Source organism: Nothoprocta perdicaria, unplaced genomic scaffold (genome assembly GCF_003342845.1).
Source record: "Nothoprocta perdicaria isolate Ctin4 unplaced genomic scaffold, notPer1 scaffold_126, whole genome shotgun sequence".
NCBI lineage: Eukaryota > Metazoa > Chordata > Aves > Tinamiformes > Tinamidae > Nothoprocta > Nothoprocta perdicaria.
This window is the reverse complement of record NW_020454383.1, coordinates 1,307,685-1,330,104: the sequence shown is the minus strand read 5'-3', so window position 1 is coordinate 1,330,104 and position 22,420 is coordinate 1,307,685. Positions and strand designations below refer to the sequence as shown.

General features: G+C 37.1%; 1 protein-coding gene across 3 annotated transcripts in view; it reads right to left on the bottom strand.

The window, feature by feature from the left end:
- The window catches only part of FAR2 (fatty acyl-CoA reductase 2), a 126,200-nt gene that overhangs the window by 75,176 nt on the left and 28,604 nt on the right, over nucleotides 1-22,420 (bottom strand). The window contains exons 1-2 of one of the 3 annotated variants that reach the window (XM_026033235.1): nucleotides 9,722-9,778; nucleotides 6,976-7,252 (exon numbers count right to left, since the gene is read on the bottom strand). The exons of the other annotated variants lie outside the window; for them this stretch is intronic. The gene's annotated coding sequence lies outside the window, so the exon portion shown is untranslated. Of the gene's footprint in view, nucleotides 1-6,975; nucleotides 7,253-9,721; nucleotides 9,779-22,420 lie in introns of those variants that run through there. 3 annotated transcript variants of the gene reach the window in all.

Below are 22,420 nucleotides of genomic sequence, written 5' to 3'. Positions count from 1 at the left end.
AACTATGGTTGATGAATGTGTGGGAAGAATTGGATTTGGAACTTGATCCAACTAAAGAAAAAAACTGGGGCATTTTGCTAATACAGTTGCTGTAAGGTAAGCAGCAGTGGGAGTTCCACATTCCCAATAGAAAACCATCCTTCAGTGATCCCAGAATAAAATGGGAAGTAAAACCAAAAGCATCTAAACACTGTTTTCTTAAAAGAACTTCTTAAAAAAAATCTTAGTAAAAAATAAAACTGGAGTACTCAGTAGTGAGTGAGAGTAGCAATCCAAATACTTGGGTGATCGTAGCAACTATGGTCTGCAGAAAGGTCCTGGTGAGATGTGAACAATGGTCTTCACTTAAAGGGTCAGCAGCAGCACTGATACCATCTAACCTTTGTGAGGGACTACTACTTTTCTCCTAATTCTCCTTCCTCTCATATTGTCTCCATGCAGGTGTTTGTTTAAAAGTCTTAATGAAATCAAGAGAAACTACACTTAAAAGTTTTCATAACAACCCCTAAAGATGTAAATATGAAAAAAGGAAATCAAGCACAATATGCTAGGAATGTGATCAAAGTGATGATGGCTAATGAGTGAGTTTTTAAACAATGTGCACTTATCTAACCTTGTTATATTGCTGCATTATACTTTTACAGTGTTTCCCAGTATAAGCTGTAAATTGGGAAGATGAATATCTTTTACTCCTATGCAGCTTCATCTTAATATACAGATATTTATATTAAGCTTCAAAACAAATGCAAAATACTAATAAATGATGGAACAACATTATCAAAAAAAAAAAAAAAAAACCCTCCAGTAATCCAAATCTATAAATGTTTATGCACCTTTTGTTTATGACAACCTCAGCGTCCCCCATTCAATCTGTCTGATTTTTTTCAAACACTACAAAAAATGACTTTTCTTAGTCAATCTGGATGAACATAGCTGTGTTTATGCTTGCAAACATGCATGGAAAAACAATTTTAGGCCAAAGACACAAAAAGTTGTGAAGTGCTTTTCTCCTTGGGAGGAAATTTCTCTCAGAGCTTTTTTTGGCTTATCAAACCCACAACTGTCTAATACTAACAACATACTAAGGGTTAAAGAATTCCCATTATTTGAAACTCTAAAACTGGCACACAAGAAGCATTCTCCTTTTGCTTCATCTCGCCCTATTGCCAAAAATTTACTAATACTAATGTCTTTCCTAGAAGACACAGAAAATGACTTCACAGCTGAAGAGATCTTGACAAATGGTCAGTTAAACTTCTGGAGAAGCTCAGATAATTTAGTAGCATGATGTATGCTGCTTAAGAGAAAAATGTGGTAACAAAACTAAGAAGTCTAGCAGTTCTGTGACAGGAAGCTAAAATGAAATTTCCAAAGAGATCTCAAATCTAACAGAATGGAAAAAATTACCATCTGTGTTCTGCTCCAGCTTCAGGTCAGTTAAGTATCTGTAACTAGGTTTCCTTTACAATAGGAAGCTAAGCTCAACAGTTGGAGCATTTTTATCTTTTGCTTTATTAAAAGGTGTAGTGAAAAACACTACCCCAGTCTTTGCTTTACTTAAATAGAAAGAGGCATATGTAAGTATTGTATTAAAGTAATTTGTTGAGGCTAAAAGATGAAACTTTGAGTATATCCCGATTTTTCATCAAGAAAAGTCTTGCTTAAAAACATAACCACATGGATGTGAGAGCCTCTACCATTAGTTTCATTCTAAAGCCAATAAATGTATATATTTGCACTCCTCCTCCTCTTTCCCTCTCTCAAAAAAAAAAAAGAATTGAAATGATTTTCATATTGAAACCTAAAGGGGAGAACTGTCAATAGAAATAGTATAGTTTTGCTTCAAATCTACTTCATCATAACATCAAAATTCACTTATTATCATTACAGAAAAATAGATAATTTTTCCCTTTTCCCAGTTGTTCATGTTTAGAGCATTTTCTGTCACCTGGCAATGGAGCAAATGAGTATCCATCTCACGCTATAGCAGCTGCAGCAGCTTCACTGTCTGGCAGGATGCTGCCAACAAAATATTTTTGCCAAGTAAATGCTATTGACTGATGACTATCTCAATCATATGGAAACACCCAGCAACTGAAGTGAGGAGAAACCAGCAAGCCACTTTTAAGGATCCCTATATGAAGGGTTGAAAGGGGCAAAGGATATACCAGTATGGGAACTGGCTTATTTCCGAAGACAGCGTGAAGAAGTACAATAAAAAAAAATACAGAATTTAAAAACAAAATATATTAAAATATCCTAAAGTATTAAAGTATTATTAAGTATATAAAGTATATATATAAAGTATATTAAAATATCCTAGCTCCTGCAACAGATGGCATTTCAGAAACTTTTAGTGGTACTTCTACCATCTATTAGACCTTGCCATCCTGGCATAATTTTTCTTTCCTGTAGGAGTTAAAGCACATTACTAACCTCTTTTCATTCTCAGATCTTTTGCTTCTAGTCAGATAAAAGAAACAGGAAATTATGATGCACAGCAGATTCTCTCTGCTGCTCCTAAGATTCAAAGTTCATTTGGGGTTGGGAGTCGAAGCTGTAGAAGTGAAGTGCACAGTAAGATTACAAGGTTTGCCCCTGCCCTTCTGGCAGCATATGAAGTCCGTATGAAGCATATGGAGTCCCAAGAGCTTGGAAGCATCTTTCTTAGAATCAACAAATGCAGTATACATGAGGCAAGAGGGAGAAAGCACCATTCTCTGAAAATGTGACCAGGAAATATGAAGCATAGTTCATACTAACCCATAAAATTCATGCACTGTATGAAAACAAGAAACATGTGTTAAATAGCTATCTCTATGTATAACAGCCAATAATATCTCTCAAATAAATCCTGGGAGAATTCAACGGCAGCATTGCTACTACGGTTTTCAACAGACTGGCTAGTTAAAGTCCAAAGGTGTCTTCAGGGCAAGGAATAAAAAATATGAAGGATATATAACCCAAGATAACACTATCTGGTGTAAAGAGGAAAACTCAAGATCTACAGGACATGTGTGGGTTAAGGGTGGACATACCTCAGATGCTAATTGTCACCAAAGTAAAGAGGGGGAAAAAAAACAAAAAACAAAAAACCAAACAGAGACTGCAAAACATAGCTTCTTTCCAAAAAAACCATGGAGTGGAGTTTTATAGGTCTCTCTGTGATTAGCATCCAAGTTAGTTTCCTTATAGAGGACAACTCCTATTCAGCTTTCACTGGTAAATCAGCATCACACAAGGAACCAAATGTGTAAAACCCAAGAGACCACCTCACCCTGTTATATCCAGAACTGTCCACAGGACTTTAAATTCGTGTGTTATTTATGTGTGATCAGCAAGTGCACTGGGCTGAATTACTCTTGGGTCATGATCTAGGGATCTTTAATTCTTTAACTAGGACAAGGTGGGAAGCAAACTCATTAGCAACAGAATACTAAGTTTCTTTAAGATTGACATGAGATTAATAGAGAGTCTACTAACACACCTTGGAAAATCAGTCTGTTCATATGCAACCTGCCAATTAACATGCTGTGCCTAGGTGGTAGTGGACTCTGCTGGCACAGGTGCTAATGAGGACTTGCAGAGAAGATTGTTTTTTGTCAAGCAGGTGCTAGTTCAATAGGAAATGGATTGAGATGTTCTCATTTCCTTTAAATTTCTTGACATCTTCTAGAAAACAATTTAGCCTTTGCCAGTCCATGAAACATCTACATACTAAGCAAGTCAAAGCTATAACATTTTAAGTGTATTATTTTAAAGGTGCAAGCAGCAATGCACTTTATTAAAAAAAAAATAAAATGTAGAGAAATTATGCTCATTTTTTGCTTTTAAAATACATTAAACTTTTTTTCCTTACCATCAGATCTTCCCTTACTTGAAACTCAGTAATTAGCAACATCCTACTAAAAAAAAGTGCCTTGGTGAGAACATTTTCACAAAACCTTCCATAATTCAAAGGATTGCAGTCTTAACATTAAAAATAGTCTTTACATCAGTTCTAATTGGAAGTTTGGTTACCTTCCAGGTGGTAAACATTGTAATTCTGTAACATGGGAAAGGAGACCAATGCAAATAGTGTTGTTTGGGGTGGGGAAGGAATCAATCTCCTATTGCCATTTTGAAATCTTCACTTATTTGATAATAATATCACCTAACAATCTGACAGCTGCTTTGCATGGAAGTGAAGGGACTTTAATTAGTCTTCAGTGCATGCTGTGCAGACTGTATTTTTAATATTTTGCCAAGGAAAATAGGGATAATTGGCAGAATAATTCTATGGCCTATTCATAGGCCTATTCATTCATAGGCCATATGGCCTATGGTTCTATTACAAAGAAATATATGCATTGTTCTGGAAAATATATACCTCTGGTAGACATGATAGTTTGGTTCTATCTGAGACAAATTGATGGGAACCAGACAAGTGTAATGATAGCAATAACTCTCTGATCACACCCGAGTCACTTAGAAGCTATAGCGGTAAAAAGAAATTTTCTAGATTTGTATATGTAAATCAATAATATACCAAAAAGTCATAGCAAATACTGCATAGCAATGTTAACCACTTTTGAAAATTATACTTCTATTATATTAATGCATTTACTCATACATTGCTTTCTACATATTAGTTAATGAACTCTGAAGTACCCCAGGGAAACAAGGCAGACGTGTATGCTATTATATCCACGCATAGAAACCAAGGGAATCACAGATGCTGTTAATGAGTTAGAATTAATGCTGCAAGCCACTTGGATAATAATAATATGCTCTTTTCATGAGCTGTCCTCAGTTCTTTGCTCTTGTTTAGGTTACATTGGAATGGTATGAGATGTCCTTTCTGTTACACAAGCCAAAGAGCAGCAAGGAAGACCATAAATGCTGTGAAATATATTGTTTTCATCAAAATTGCAGCTGCATTACTCCAACTTCCTTCATATGGACACGCACATAAGAATGTCTTTAAAGAAAAAGAAGAGGGAAAACTATTGATCTATTTCTTTTTTTTTTTCTTTTTTTTTTTGTTATGCAGTTATTTCTCTCATTTAAGAGCAAGCAGTCAGGACTAGGGTAGAATACTATAGTACAGTAACTATATATCAAAGAAGTCAGACTATAAGATCAATATAATATCTTCAAAACGAGAGGGTATTTCTTCTTACAACCTGGGAGTACACTCCTTAAATCTTTTCATTCAGTTTCTGCAGAAGAGAGGGAAAACAGTTTGTGGATTTCTTTTTTCAAAATTCTCCAAGAGAGACAAACATTTACTCTTCATATAAAGGCAGAAGAACAGGAAAAGGAAGGTAAAGGGAATTCCCTGGAGTTACAGAAAGCTGCATTAAGGGACTTTGCTCAGCACATCAACAGTTCTGGATAATGAGGCCAGTTCTGCAGCCTGGAAGCCTTTGAAACATACTTTTCCAGAAGAAATGATACAATAAATAGCACAATGCTTCTTGGCTGGCAAATACTGGCACAGAGAAAAAAAAAATCCCTTTCTATAACTCTTCTCCCCTCTCCATTGTTCAGAGAAGAAACTGATAACACATGACAAAGCACATTTATACATATTCAAAACAAAAGCCCTAGAACTGAATATAATATCAAGTGCAGCACCAAAACAAACAAAAAAAACAACGTATTAATATCATCCAGTACATGCTGCACACCAAGGTGCAAGGAGAGAATGGAAAAAAAAATCAGGGATCATTTGATTTCGTATCTCCAAAAGTTTGATCTTAGTTTAAATGTGTATTCCATCTCTCACGTAAAGTCAGGTATGCTCTGTGACTTTTGCAGTGCAACACCTGCTCAACAAACAAGTTCTGTCTACGCTATCTCTTGCAGCTAAATGTTCACCAAAACACAGCATCTTTCTGCGAAGCTGCAGCCTTCTGCTAGCATGCGTGTAGCGTGTAGAGTTCTAACCTCTACTTGACAGAGGTTAGAAACAAAATAATCAAGAGACGCAATATCTCAGAATAATAGAGTCAATTCATTGAGTGACTCATGAATTATGCTCATGAATAACGAACTGTTGCAGTAAATTAAACACTGTGTTTTAAAGTCCCAGTGAGTTCAAGCTTAAAGCAGAAAGTTTAGGAACACTGGTGACTTCTGATTTTTTTTTTTTCAGAAGCACTAATGTTTAAACAAAATTAACAGAGATGCTGTGAAAATACACACAAGTGACTGTAACAATATATGTGCATAGGATGTTACATCTCAATAAATACTAATAATCTCTGTTTCTATAAAACAAAGATTGTCTTCAGGCATAAAGTATTAATTCGAGAGCAAACTCTTGCAATAATTGCTGTTCCAGTCTTGGAGTTTTACTAATAATTTTTGGTGCAGATTACAGTGATATTTTGGTGTCCTATTAAAACAGATCGAAGGAAGAGCATGCACATTGCTAGTCTGAAAATTCTTAAGTCAAAACATACAGCTTCAATGGATGAGTAGATAATATGTTGCATGTTTCCATACCGGACATGCTATAAAGAAGAAAAAATGAATTAACAGCCGAAATATCCCACTGAGTTGCCAAAAAGTCATCTTTGAGACAGGATACCTTCTGTAATATTATTCCCGTATTTATTAAATCAAGCACCCAGAGTAATGTTCCAGCTCAGATACACCTCTTAGGGGAAGAAGTGATACAGCAACAGCCGTTCCCTTCTCTCCAGTTTACAATATAAAACTACTAACATTCTGTTTCTTATGAAAGCAAAGCAAAACGAAATAGTACAGATGTTTTTCTGTGCTCAATATTTATTTCTTGAAACCTCTCCTTCAGAAAGTTCAAACCAACTTCCTTGAAACAGAGTAGAAGCCTATTTTAAAAGCAGCTTTTTCTCCTCTGCAGTACAAAACAGCCCAAAACTCAGCACATTTGACTTCATGAAAAATTCTTCTTTGCTGATTATTTGCAGTCTACAGAAGCTCTCTGTTATAATTTTTACCAATTACCTGTCTTCTTTCCAGTTCGATGACTAGAGAAAAAGATCGTGGTCATATATACAGCGTTTCCCAAGAATCCTCAGTTATCAGAAGGGTGCCTGAAGACACGGGAAAACACTGATTGAGACTGCTCTCATTTGCACTGGAAGCCACTGTAGATTCTGGGAGATTTAATGGTTTTGCCAGTCCCATCCATCCTCTTTGATCTTGTATTAAGCACACACCAAGGATTCTGTGTTTTAACCACTGAAGGGTAGAGATGTCCTGCTGAAGGGCACACACTGTCCTAAGTGAGCACAAGAGGGAAAATGAGTCTCTGAATACTGTGAAAATCTTCTTCCAACATGAAAATAAACCATAGGTGCAACAGGACACAGTGATTTGCACTCAGAGAAAAATGTTAAGTCTAGATAATACTAACTAGATGATACTTATTTGTTTGATCTAGCTAAATCATTCATATGACAATATGACATATCATATGACAAAAAATGCTGTTGTTGAGATGCACATTTCATCCAGCAATTGAGGGGCTGAACTATGAGTGCAACCTAGTGATCTTGTGTATCCAAAACTCAAACTCCATAAAGAGATTATATTATGTGAAACTGGATGACAAAGTCTCACAAATCAAAGTCTTTTTTTAGCTTTTCAAGAAGTTTGGAAAGCCTCAGCATTCAAATTCAGGTCGGGAAGTCTTAGAGCCTAGCAGGATATAGAGGCCTTAAATATTCACAGAATAATTAGATCACATTGGAAATAGCAACCAAAAAAAAAAAAATTTTGTCACATTTCGTTTGCCAGCTGATAAAAGGTGCACAGAAACTTTGCAGTCACTATTCACTGTACAGGCCAGGGAAGTCTGAAAGTGACATGGAAACTCTTAGCTCAAGTTTACACATTACAACAAAAATTTTGTTATATTAGGTCAATCCATACAAATTTGCAAAACCTAAAGTTTATCCCCAAGGCAGAGCCTGAGCCAAACTGTACAATTACATGCCTTAATTTCAACATCCTTTATTTCTGACAGTAAAAAATGAAACAAATAATGCACTACATTTCAGAGAAGAAAATCATTGCTACTCCTTAATTGTACTCTTTCACTGGGCTGACCAAGGTCTCACAGGAATTCCTGTAATAAATTCCTTTGCCTAAAGGTGTAAGTTTGAGCAGCAGCTTTAGAAATTTTAGAAATTCTTATTTTTAGTAACTCATCCCATATTTTTCTTACCTCATTTTTCTTACAAGCAGTTGTGCTTGTAAAATTCTTTGTAGGAGTAAGTCATTAATTAATTATCTGATTAGGTTTACAATGCAGCTTGACAAAGAGTTATGGCAGCAACACTGACAGTGTTGCAAGATGATGGCCTGAGACGCAGGAAAAGGCAGGAACTCATTAACTTGTATCTTTGCCAAAGACTTCATACTTTGAAATTCTAGCCTCTCAGCAAAGTATGTTTCAACCACCTTTTTTGGACATTCTCCAATTTTAAAAATTAGCAGTCATAACTGTTACATGCAACTTTCAGTTGTCTCCATATTTGCAGGAAGTTGCAGCTAACCCACATCAGACCATCTCCCTACTTCTCTCGGGTGCTTTGCCAATACTCTAGTATTCCCCTCCCTTCCCTTTGATTCTGCTTATTTACTCTAAAGTCCAGCCTGTAATACTGCCTACAAAGTTGATTCTGCATAGCCCCCTAGCAAAGAAAAGTAAAACAAACCCCTTGATAGCTGCAATCAGTCCAAATTTGTCACTTGTGTGAAACAGCCACAGTTTAGGGAAGAGAAACTGAGCAGTGAGTGGGAATCACGCAAGAAGAACTGATGCCCAACACGGAAGAGAAGTTCACAAGCCACTTAGCTAAACAATTAAAAAAAAAAAAAAAAAAAAAAAAAGGAAGAAAAAAGACCTCTAGTGAGAGATAGTGAAGACTATCTGTGTAGTTTAATCAGGAAAATTAGCAAAACTATATAGCAAATGAGAAACTATATGGTACAAAATTGAGATCTGGTAGTCTGTAAGGGGAATAGGGTAAAGGTTACAGGAAATAAATAAGCCATTAGATACTATGAAATAAACCAGCTTCAAGATCCATAGGATAAAGACACTTGCAGTCATGGGAATCATGAGAAAATCATGAGAATAATAACAACAGTGACAGACAGGCTAATTAACACAATAGCTAAGGTGATGTATCATGTACAGATTTTATTTGACAGCCCTTTTAAAAGGTATAGCCTGTTCTTTGTGCAACATTTTTATTATTTTTGTTAACTTACCATTGAAAGAAAAGATGAGTCACTTGTCACAAAACAACTTCATCATAGCTCAGGTTTCAGCATGTGAAAGAAAAATTGCTATGTATGATACATGATTTATTAAGACAGTTTAGTAGCCTAAGATTTAGGAAAAAGAAACACTTCATTCCAGAGTTCGTCATATCCTCTTTTTCCCTGACATGTTCCAAGATGATATTTTTATGTTTTTTTTTCCACATACAGCAAGCAGAGATACTAAGCTGTGGTTACTCCTCATGCCCTATCCTAAAGCAAAACAAATCAATCAAGCAATAAAACCAGAAGCAGAAAAAAGAATCATAATAATAATGATTTTATGCCTCCAGAAGAGTACACGTACTTATTCAGCTGATTTTGATTTTTTTTTTCTTACAAAGCTTGGTGAAAATACATATGCTCTACATACTTACTAAGGACTATATTAACACAGCTTATACATAGAAATACTTACAAGCTCTTTTTATACAGGCACCTTAAGAAACCACAATCCTAAGCCAACAGTGGGAGTAGCTACTCATCTCAAGTTGATATAGCTGTTCCCTGACTCGTAGGGAGTGGTAGGGAGAAAGATGAGAGGAGAAGAAAATGAGATCTGGAAATCATCTCCTCCCTGACTCTCTTGTTCATGCAGCTGACCAGCTTCAAGCAGAGCCTCCCTATACAGAAACCCAGCAACTGGCCTTGCTTTTTATGACATTCTCTAAAACTTGGCTGAATGCTGAAATAAATGGACAAGTTTGGTCTGCAATTCATTATTCTCTATCTGTTGATTATCTTCCACTTCTTATGTCAACCATCATTTTATCTCACAGGCTAAAAATAAAACTAATACCACTTTCTGATATCTATTCAACATGATACTTTAAAAAAAAATAAAAAAGTGTTTCCTTTCCTGTTACCTGTGACTCCTACAGCAGGTGTCTTATATACTGTCAAACAGTAATTCACATGAAGTGCTTTGGAGGCCTTCGACTTGTCTCTATCAAATTATCTTGATTAAATATTATACCTTGAAAACTTTCTTTCTTTACTTTCTTTTTTTTCTCACTAGACTATCTCATGTGCTATTATTTCCCCTGAGAATGCATGTAGCATATTCAGCTTTTTATACACTTCACATGCAGCTATTCCATTGCATTTAAACACAGTTGAAATAATAACATTTCTGATGCTACCTTTACTCAGGAAAATTGGGTTTGGAATTGATGGGAGTTTCTTCATGCTGTTGTCTTTGCTTCCCAAATATGTCTCAGTCATTTTACTGAAATCTTTAGATTTTCTTCTCATCAAAAATGATGAAACAAAATGTTTCACTTGGGAGTTAGGATCATTCAGAGCCAGTTAAGATCTGTGAATAGCCAAATTTTGGATCATTTTTACAATGATCTGCATCAACATGAATTATATTTCAAATAGCTCATGCTTTCATTACCCCTGTTACCTAAGACTCTTTGATGGACTACATTTCCCAAGAGACATGCGCTCATACAAATCCTGGCATCTGCTAGGGTGAGGGTAGGAAACACCTGAGTGCCATTCACCACTGCTGAAGCCCTTAGCCAATGATTGCAATTCATAGCCATCAGTAAGGACACCTGCAGTTTCCAGGTCTCATCAAAAGCAATGAAGGTAAACATAGCATAAAGTTAAATTGGCCTCAAAAGAAAAAGAAGTAAAGAGTAAAAGGAACTTTTGAAATGTGACATTTTTAATAACCTTATACTCCGCCAGAAAAATGACTTTTTTTAATACTTCTAATCCATGACAAATACTGAATTTAGCAGAATCCCCTACAGGAAAAAAATGCTGAGTTTTAAATCAGCTCTAGTTATTCCTCCCCCTCATTTCATCTCATATCAGTATTTACTATGTATTCTACTGTTAATTTTTTCCTCATATATTTATCCAAGTCAAGTATTAAGCTGTTTTTTTTAAAAGCTTTCTTCTTTCCATCTCTCTGGGGTAGATGAAACAGACATCATGACTATATACAATATTTTACACTGTATATACAATATCATGACTATATACAATATTTTATACTGTATATACAACATCTGAAAGTACACTTAACATAACTGGTCTTTTTCTATTTTCCTTTTTCTCCAGCTTCCATGGGGGGAATGGAAATATGGGATGAGTTACTAAAAAGTTTCCTCTTTTATCTTTTCCATTCCTTTTGCTAAGGTACTATGAGTACTTATGCATTACATTCCAATATAAAGGCAGCCCTTAAAAATCTGTTGCAGTAAAAGCAAGTATTTTCCAGTTTGAAAAGAATAACTTAGGTAATTTACAAACAAAATCAAAATCATTGGATGTGAGAAACTGGGGTTCCATCATTCCATTATTTTTCATTTGTTTCTTGCTTAAATTACTGTACTTCTTACACAATCCATAGACACTTGGATTCGCTAACACTAACTTCAACAAGGAAATATTCAAAAATCCTCATAAATCTAGGAGAAAATCTTCATTCATAGATTCACAGTCTCTACTGGACATCCAGCTCTTAACCTCTGATATGCCTGTGGCTTGTGGCAGGAGAAATCTGTAGGAGGCATCCAAAGGGGTTAAACAAGCTGGGCACTGCTACCAAGCACATGAGGGAGAGAAAGGTTATTGAAAACAATGATAAATTAGGCCTAGCTAACCTTCTGTAATGAGATGATTAGCTCAGTGAATGAGGGGAGGGCAAGAGATGTTCTTTATTTCAACTTTTGCAAGGCTTTCAACATGTTTTCCCAAACTAACCTGATAGCTAAACTGGAGATGTGTATAAACGGGACAGGTGGACCACAAGGCAAGTGAGACCTAAGAACTTCTAAAGGCTCCTACCACATAAATAATTCTGTGCTTCTATGATTATTGATTGTCCTACCACATAAATAATTCTGTGCTTCTATGATTATTGATTGTATGATTATAACCATGTTTAATATCAGTTTTCCTTTGAAAAGATAAAAAAAGAAGAGAGCATGAACCTGAGAGCAAAGAGTGAGCTGAAGACTCCATTTTGCTGGTCTACTTTGCTGCATTTTGTTTGGCCTGCTGACCTATGTCAGATACGCACAAGTCTGGGCCTTAGAAAGACTAAAAACTTCTAAAAGAGAAAACAAAACAAATAAACAAAAACTACCGAATTCAATACAAACTGTTCTGCAATTCAGGCTAAAGCAACTTAGACAGTACAGACAACTCAACTGCAATTATTTTTTTTCCAAGCTATGTTACATTCTCTTTATGAAAAGAAAAAAATAAAATTTTACAGAGTTACACAACTTTCTTTCACATGCTGTAGCTTCATACTAAAGTAAATCCTGGTTTTGCACAATAGATTTCCATGAAGCCTAATAAATATTTTGACCAGAGAGGCTTTCCTGAGATACTCTAGAGTCCTGTCACAACCTGCTCCCAAGAATATAATTTCTTTCTGTCAAGAAAACACCAACTGCTTAATGATGGACTTACGAGAATCCAAATAAAATAGCCTTATCATTCCAGGAAGACCTCAAAATAACTAATGAATGACTAATATTAGGGAGTGTTTGAACAGCCAGATTGCTTTGAAAAGCAAAAGGCTTTGCCTTCACTCTCAGAAGGCCATAACCTGTGACTTGACTTGTTCTATTCTTTTTACCTTGGAAGCAGCTGTTCGCACATTTTGAAAATGCTGTCATGTTAGAACGAGAAGCCAAAATATATGTAAACTATGCCAATCATATTTTCATGCAAGCTTCTGTGGGAAGCTGGGGAGAATAAAGGCATGCTCAGCAAATGCCCCTCCTTTGCCTGGCCAGCTGTGTCTATGGCTCTGTTGGCTTTCTGAAGGCCAGTAATACAACAGTGTCTTAACATATGGAAAAAAAAGGGGGGGGGGGGGCGGGGGAGAGAGGGACTTACTTTCTCTCTTAAATGCACCTATCTCTCCCCATAAATATATGGGAAGCTGGAACCATTTGTCTTTTATCTCTAAGGTGTCTCAGATACATGGCAGAGTGGTCATATATAGCCATATTGCACTATTCTGTTACTAACACTGGGCCCCAAAATGTCAAAGTGGCAAGAAAAGTGTGCACAATGTGCAGCCTCTGGCCAGCAAACTATCCCAGAGTCCTTCCACGGATCTATTCAGACAGAGAGAAAGACAACTCCAGGCTCAGCACATTCAACAGGGTTTCTACTCCCCATTCTGCCTGAGCTTCCTACTGGGAGATGGGAATGAAGGACAGCATATCTAGGTGGGAAAAAATACCAATAGAACTTAGCAGTAAAGAAATCTTTACATGAAGATAATAATATCAATTAGACTGCCAGGGAATTCTGACCTCTTAACCGCTCATAGAAAAAAGAAAGGAAGTTATTTCAAGTCTCACCTAGAACAGACACAAGACAGAAGTTGATTATTCCAGTATAGAATTTCAGAAACATAAGAATGTGTAGGTAAAAGACAGGGTTTAATTGAAGATATTCTGATATGTGGAAAAAAAAAAAAAAGGCAAAAGGCAATTTTTTATCCGACTAGTCTAAGATTTTTTTTTTCTAAGAGAAAATATCTTTCCTGAGATGAATAAAAACATATTTATTGTTTGGTTTGTGAAATACTTACTACTATTTTTTTGGCTGTTCTCTGTCTTTCCACTGGTCCTCACACTTCTGCTGCTCTGAGTTTCTCTTTACTCTTTACTGTAGATCTCTTCCCTTCTCCTCCAGGTGTTTCTTCCCTTAGATTGTAACGTTACACTTTTGAAAACACAGACTGCTTCCCTAGAGCATTCCCAATGAGAGCTATATAAAAGTTGCAATGAAATACTCATTCCTCAGTCATCAATCTGACCTCCTTTTTCTCTTTTTGTTCTTATTTTTCTTTTTCTTCTGTCAAACCAGAAGAAATAAAAAATTTAAAAAGCCCTCGAATGTGGGAAACCCATATAGCTGAAACTCATAACTCTCAGATTCTTAGCCAAAAAAGAATCCAGACAGAAATTGTTCCTTAATAAAATCTGGAAGCTAACTTTCAATGTAGCCTGAACAGCCTTAGTAATTCAACTGAATTACTTTAAATCACAGAAAATTCAGCTTTGTTTTCAAGGTGTGCAAGAGCATGACTGGAATGAGACTTAGATAAAAACTGTTCCATGTCACTGAATAGCTTCATATATTTGGCTTCTAACTGTTTTTCTCCCACATATTCTGAGGAAATTTACAGTTAAGGAATAGGGGATGATATGTATATATACTTCCAGTACTCTTTAAAGATGAAAGATCTTTGGCTGCATTTATTACACTGTTCATTTTAACAATCAATTTCACTGCAAGTAGAGAAGCATTGTTACACATAATTTAGATTCAGGCTTTGAGGAGTTAAAGGATCTGATCAAAAATGCACAGATACAATCCTCGAGACAGCTGGAAACCAAGTGGGAGAAAAAGAAGTGGACAAGACCTTCCCCTCTGAATCCCATTTTTCTGCAGGATCTACTTTGAGCCTAGAAATTCATGCTGGAATAAGGACATATCTCTCTTTGGGTGCAAACTCACTGACACATTAGGGAAACCATTAGGCAGGAAAGTTCTGCAAGGCACACACAAAATATTTTGTTGGTTGCTGTCCAACTACAAGTAAATCCTCTCTCTCTCTTCTTAATCGCTCAGGGAAAATAAGAGAAACTGACAACAGCTGCATGAGTTCTTCATGATTGTGAGGAACTGTTGGGTAACATTCTGACAACAATTCATAAAATCACCAGCTGCAATCTGCATGGAACAGCAGCAAATCAATGGGAAAAGTTAAGAGAGAACTCATACAGAAACTAGTAGTAGTAAATGTACTCCATATCTTTATTCCCAATCAGCTATAAGTAGGGCCACAGAAGGCACCTTTGATCAAGTGGGCTTTGAATCCTCTTACAGCTCCTATAGAAGGAAGCAACCTGCCCTGTTAAAAAAAATTCTTACGTATTTTTTCCAGTTATTGGAAATTTAGGCTCATTTTCTGTGTACACTCCAGGCAGAAGACAGTGAGAGGTAGGGAATGAAACTGTAAGAAATAAAGATGTGAGGACAAAGAACAAAGGTAACCTTTTGCTGGAGCAGGGTTTTAGGCAGAAAAGCGCTAGGCACTCTAGAGAAAATGAAAGAATAAAAAAAAATGGAGAAGCAGAAGACAAGCACTTAAGAATCGAGTATAACCTAGCAGCTCTATACTTAGGTAAGCTATGAGCAGGGAGGGCAGTAGCCTTAGAATGGGAAATGAGGAATGGAAAGGGAGACTGTGAGCAGAACAGGAAATTGCTAGGCACTAAATGAAATTCAGGGTTAATGGTGAGAAAATAAAGCCTCTGAGGTGTCTTCAGAAAGCCAGCATTTTTTTGTGCACCTGAAAAATTGTCTGACTGTACAAAGACAAATTAAAGATATTGTCCTGCAAAGTTAATGAGCTCAAAAGCCATCATTAAACATGGAGTTTCTAATCATTTTAGAACTCTCTGAGAAGGGAGGAAAATGGGAACACAATGCTACTGTGATTCATGATTTTCCAGTATCAGATATGGCAATTCTGTAGCTATAGAGGCTGAGACTTGTGTATTCCACTTGTTCTAACTCTGAAAATGAAACAGCCAAAAATATCAGTGCAGCTGAACAGGGTACATACTTGTTTGCCGTTTCTTTTCCAAAACCATGTTTAATATATAGAACTAGCAAGAGAGTAGGTCTTCAGTTTCAATGTACACTGAAAAATTACACTAAGCAACATGACTTCCTCATTTGTACTTCCAGCTAACATGCTACTGTGAAAGAGCACTTTATACACTTAAATCCAGTCATCTAAAATAATATTGTATATGCAATTCTGTGGGCTCTGATAAGACTGTTGATACTCCTAAATACTTGGTACACAAGCAATAGATGTCATCACATTTAGCAATGGCAAAGGAAGAATCTGTTGATATTAAAAAAATAACACTAAGGGTCAATAACATTGGAGAAATGATTCCTTTGGACAACTTGTATGCTCAAAACTGCTGTTCAGCTACAAGGAGGTAAAGACCTCTTCAGCTAAGATCAAATGCATTTAGCCCCAAACCCTGAAGCTTACTTCATAGCACAACATTAAGCAGAGATTCTCTATTAAAGCCAGGATGAGGGAAGGCAGCACAGGATGATAAAAAGACTAGCAGGCTGCAAGGCAAAATGATGCCTTGAATCATTGAATCATGAATAAACTGAGATAAGTTTGGCCTTGATGCCAAACTCACCAGTATCAGATTTCCTCTGTCTACAGTTGAGCTGTGGACAGGAATAGAAATTCTCTTCACTTCTCGTGAATTCAGTATGTAGTTTCAAAACCAGAAATGCATATATTTAAAAATAAGAATTTGCTGGATAAATGTATCTGGCAGAAACTGTGAAAAGCTGCAGACTGCCTTCATATGTAACAAAGGTAGAACCAGAGAAACATGGCCTTTTATCTGTCACAAAATATATTATTAAAAATATTTTTTTTCTTAAATCTTCTGGCAATATTAAGAGAATTATTTTCCTTAATGGCCAGATTCACCTAAGCTATGTGGAAGCAGTTAGGTACTGAGGTCTTTAAAAAAGTTGATGCAGTATAGTGAAGCCTTAAGTAAATCACTTAGACCTCATGCCACCAGCCACAAAAGCGGCAGTAACAGGAGCTATAAAATTCTGCAAAATAAATTTCCAAATTTCCAAATTTGTTCTTTTAATTGTTAATACGTTAATACGTTTAATTGTTAATACGTTATCACCCGTAAGTCATCCTCAAAGCTGCAAGTGACTTGGAAGTTCATGAGAGAGAATATCTTATTTGAGCTACAAATGGACAATATGCAGTCATAACTGAAAATACTAGCAATACTTTCCCTCAGGATTTTTCTCACATTAATGGACAGAATGAATGAAATACATAAAGACACAAAAATCCTCATTCTGATGTAGTGGTAAGAGAACTATTTCTTTCAATAGAACCATGAATTCATGCTACATCTCAAAGACATGTGACTTTTGTCATCACCATAAACTCCTCTTCAGTCTTTTGTAATAGCCCAGAAAAAAAAAAAAAAAAAAAAAAAAAAAGGTGTGGATTTGTCTGTTTTCAATTGCAACAGCCATATAATTGTGAGTTGATACATAATCTTTGTTGCCCAAGACAGTTCATGTGGTTCTTTTAGGTATTACTGCTCTACCACATCCACTGCAAAATTATAATACTTTTAAGCAGGAGCCCACTCAGCGGAAGAATTGTCTTCAGTCATTTTCTTGTCTCTCCTCATGTGGTGGACGTGCTCATTTTGCTGAGCACCAGATGTGCTCTTCAGAAAACTGATGAAGAGAAGCTGAATGGTATAATTCTCCAGCAGTGAATCAGCTGCTGTCTCTTCTTGCATGAGACAGGGAAGGAAGGTCACATGTGGCTGTACATGAGTCACCACCGTGTTAACTGATGGGTCAGTGGCCAATTCTTAAGTCTTTCATGCAACTAGAAATGTTACTGTTTCACCTGTCCTCTTTCTGTTGGCAACTCTACCTCTTCCTATAGCATGCCTGAAACCATATTCTTTCTTTGTCAGATATTAGACTCCTTCGTTCACCTTAGCTCAAACAGGAGCAGGGAGTGAAATAAGTAGCAAGAACTATCCCAAGAAAACTCCAGAGTAGAGCCAACACAGCAGCAAGGAAAGTGTAAGGGCTTCTTGCAGTGAATGAAGATCAAGACAGAACTAGAATGTAGAAATGAGGGGAACGTAGGAAGGAAGGGAAAAGAGAGATGAAAGCTGACCATTTCAATACTGTGCCATTTCAGCTGAACCAGCCTGCACAGAGGCTTTCAAAACAATAATATGCATCTAGCCCATCTACAGTCCTTCACAACATTCCTTCACAAAGTGTTCCTTGTAGTGCACATAACACAAATTCTTTGTCTTTTTAATCAAAACAAAACACTAGTGTATGAAAGAAACAAACAAACCAACAGACATTCCCTCCTCCCCCAAAATAACAAGAAAAACACCCAAAGGTCATCCATTTTTGCCCAATATTGTTAGTATTCTCAAGGCACCTGATACACTCATCAAAGCAAACAGATGGGTTTCTGTAGAGGTATGTTTGCCAAAACCTTTCATTTACAACATCAGCATCATCAGCGAAGATAAGAAAGATTGTGCTGTAACAAGTGCAAAGCACCTTGCAGCAGAGCACAGAGGAGAAGCCCAATCCAGCTGTGATTGAGCTGGCTCCGGAATGGGGAGTGGCAAAGCCAGATTGCAACAGTGCTGCACCTCACCCAGTTAACCTTGCTCCCATAACACACATACAGTGCTGGCAGCTAACACTTTTTTTTTCATATAGCTTTTAGTATCTAAGCTTGTACTGTCCCCCTGCACCACTCTGACTCAGATGGAAGTACCTGCTTGTATGCTACTGTTTGCCTTCCATTGCATGGAACAGATCCATGCTGAACTAGAGAAAAGAAAGCATAAAATCAAGAATATGTGCATCATTTAGGACTACTAATAGCTGAGGGCAGCGATACCATACTTTACTATTTAGCTATTTCATATTTAAGGAAATGGACCTTTTCAACAAGAATAAATTTTCTCTTCCTTCCTAGAAAGCCACTACAGAACCTTTGTTTTTCATTCCTATTGTAGACAAAACATATTTAGACTAGATGCAGTTATATTTCCCTATTAAGGTATCAAAATGAATTTCAGAACTCAGCCATTTCTCAAGCAGCTGTTGGAAGTTAGCATGCCCTATTAATCAGCAATACCAAACAACAGTTATATAGTTTAAAATAAAACGCACATACACACAAATCCACATCTTTCAGATCATGCTAGATTATACAAAGGAAATCAAGTTGGCTTTGTTTTTCTTTCTCCTTTTCACTGACAGCATAGAATTCCTCAGAGATTCAGAGAAAATATATGTCTTTAAAAAATTACATAATTCTTTTTTGCTTGGTCACTTTTAATGGGATCTAGGTAAATATTCAGATGAGGAAAAGTATGCAGCTAACATGGGCAAATTCTGCCTAATAAGAAGTCTCTCCACATGATCGGCATGGCATATGTATGGCAATGGTATACGGAACTCACATGGAAAATAAACATGGGGAAGTATTTTAGAAGTATGCGAAAAGATGCAACTATATAACATTAATAGTACAAGGACTTTTCCAATCACCTAACTTAACTCAGTGCTTCTGTAATACTTAGATGACCTAGAAAAACTTGTCTACTAACTTTTTCAAAATCTGTGCAATTTTTATATAAAACCATTAGAATATCAATAAATTGATAAATAACAATAATCAACAATAATCAGAAACTAACTCTACCAAAATCAATCTTCTTTTCCTGTATTTGTCCTTACAAAATTTTTACAAACTGCTCTCAGAAACCAGCCCATTTCTGACACACAGCAAGAGGCATCCTGAACAAAAGGGATGGGGAGATAAAGATACAATGAAGTTTTGCAAGAAAAAGGGTGTAGGACCAGGAAGAAAGCTATAATGAGCTCAGTAATGAAATCTCATTCAGGTGTAAGAAGTAATTCTCCTGATTCTCACTTGGCAGACAAACATTCTTCCAGCCCTGAGGCTTAGGACTCTGTTTCAAAACAGGCAGCTGGCTGTAGAGAAAATTTTTCTAGGGTAAGGAGAAGGTTCACTGAAGGGCTGTGATGAATAACTTGAAGGATAGGACTAGTGGTGCTTATTATCTTCAAGATGAAATCAGGTCTACAGGCTTCATTTACTGCAAAACTCGAGTGATGTATTTACTAGAGTAGCTATGACACTGTCTTGCTGGAAGGAAGACAGACCAGCATGTGCTGCTCCCCAGAAACACTACAAGACTTAATCTTTGCTTTTCTAGTAGAAATTGAAAAGCAATTAGATTGAAAGAGTAGATTTCAGAATCACATTTTTGCTTGCAACCTTAGAAAGTAAAAGCACCTTAACTGCTGATGCCATCTCTCCAAAAGAAACAGACAGCCTAGAAAAAAAAATCTTAATTCGTGAGTGATGAAGAGACTATCAAGAAAGGAGCTCTTACTAGACAGATGATCCTGATGGAATCCTAAGTGAACTGATGGAAGAGGCTCCTGAGGATGACTAAGAACAAGGAGGTGTGATGGATTAGGGGATGCTGCTTGGAGCTACATCCCTTGTCTAAAGTCTTCATCTCCCTGATTTATCTCTCCATCGTGCTCATCAGATTTTTCTGCAGGAAACAGACTGATCATTTTTTTCCTATATACTAAGTAAATTCAGATGCATTCCTAAAGTCCTATATGCCATATAAAGCTATAAAGCTTTATGATGCTTCTGAGAAATGCATGTGGATAGGATACATTTACTAACTTCCACCATTTTTTGTTCATGCAATTGATAGGGAACTGCTATTAGAGATGAATTAAAATATTTGACTTAGGTATTCTCAGCAAACAAATGAAGAAAAAATGACTCCCTCTCTGCACTGCATCACCACATCTTCAAATTTGTAACATGGACGTTGAACAAATACAAGACCAGGATGAACCTCTCACATGGTATATGGAAACATGGAGCAAGAGATCAATTGTGACACTGTCCTGAAAAAATATATGAGTGCAGACAAAAATATAATGAGTACAGACATTGTGTACACATGAGTACAGAACTTGCTGTACACAAAACTTGTTAGGTCTCCATGTATCCTACAGTATTTGCCACATCCATCAGTGTTTGACAAGTGCACCGAATTATGGTACTTACCTTGCCTTATTGTGAGTGTTTATTGCAGCACTCACATAAGGTGCACGGACAGAAGCAACAACCCCAAATTCTGAAATTGATGGACTGAATCTATGCATCAGTGTCTTTGTAGCACACAGTTTATTGCTATAAAGTTTATTGCTTACAACCTAAAATCTGTGCTTGTATTATGAGAACCTTGCTTGGCAGAGGTTTCCAACCTCTACTTGAGCAGCTGTTTCCAAACGGCTGAAGTCTGGATCACCTTCTTCCTTCATCTCATAGAGCATGAAGAAGAATATCACGGTATCATAAAAATACAGAATCATTATGGTTGGAAAAGACCTTTAAAATGATTGAGTCTAACTGTAAACCATGCCCTCCAAACCATTATCACCATGCCCACTAAGCTATGTCCCTAAGTGCCTCATATGCATGTTTCTTGAAAACTGCCAGGGACAGTGACTCCACCACTTTCCTGGGCAGCCTGTCCCAATGCTTCACCACTCCTTCCGGGTGGAAAATTTTCCTAATATCTAATCTTAACCCTCCCTGGCACAACTTGAGACCATTTCCTGTTGTCCTTTGGGCAGTTGTTTTGGAGAAAGGACCTGCCTCACTAAAACCTCCTTTCAGGTAGCTGTAGAGAGTGTTAAGGTCTTCCCTGAACCTCCTCTATTTCATACTAAACAATCCCAGCTCCCTCAGCTGATCCATACAAGGTTTATGCTCCAGCCCCTTCACTAGCTTTGTCATCCTTCTTGGGACATGATCCAGTGTCTCAATGTCTTTCTTGTAGTGAGGGGCCCAAAACTGAACACAGTATTCGATGTGCGGTCTCATCAGCGCTGAGTACAGGGGAATGATCACCTCCCTAGTACTGCTGGCTACTCTATTCTTGATACAAGCCAGGAGGCTGTTGGCCTTCTTGGCCACCTGCGCACACTGCTGGCTCATATTCAGCCAGCTGTCAATCAGCATCTCCAGATCCTTTTCTGCTGTACAGCTCTCCAACCACTCTGCCCCAAGTCTGCAGCGCTGTGTGGGGTTGTTGTGACCGAACTGCAGGATCCAGCACTTGGACTTATTGAAGCTCATACAGTTGGCTCCAGCCTGTCCAGATTTCTCTGCAGAGCCTTCCTACCCTCAAGCAGATCAACTCTTCCTCCCACCTTGTCATGTGCAAATTTGCCAAGGGTGCACTCAATGCCCTCATCCAGATCATTGATAAAGATATTAAAGAGGACTGGCCCCAACACTGACCCCTTGGAAACATAGCTTATGCCTGGTCACCAGCTGGATTTAACTCCATTCACCACCACTCTCTGGGCTCAGCCAGTTTTTATCCAGTGAAGAGTACACCTGTCTAAGCCACTTCTCTAC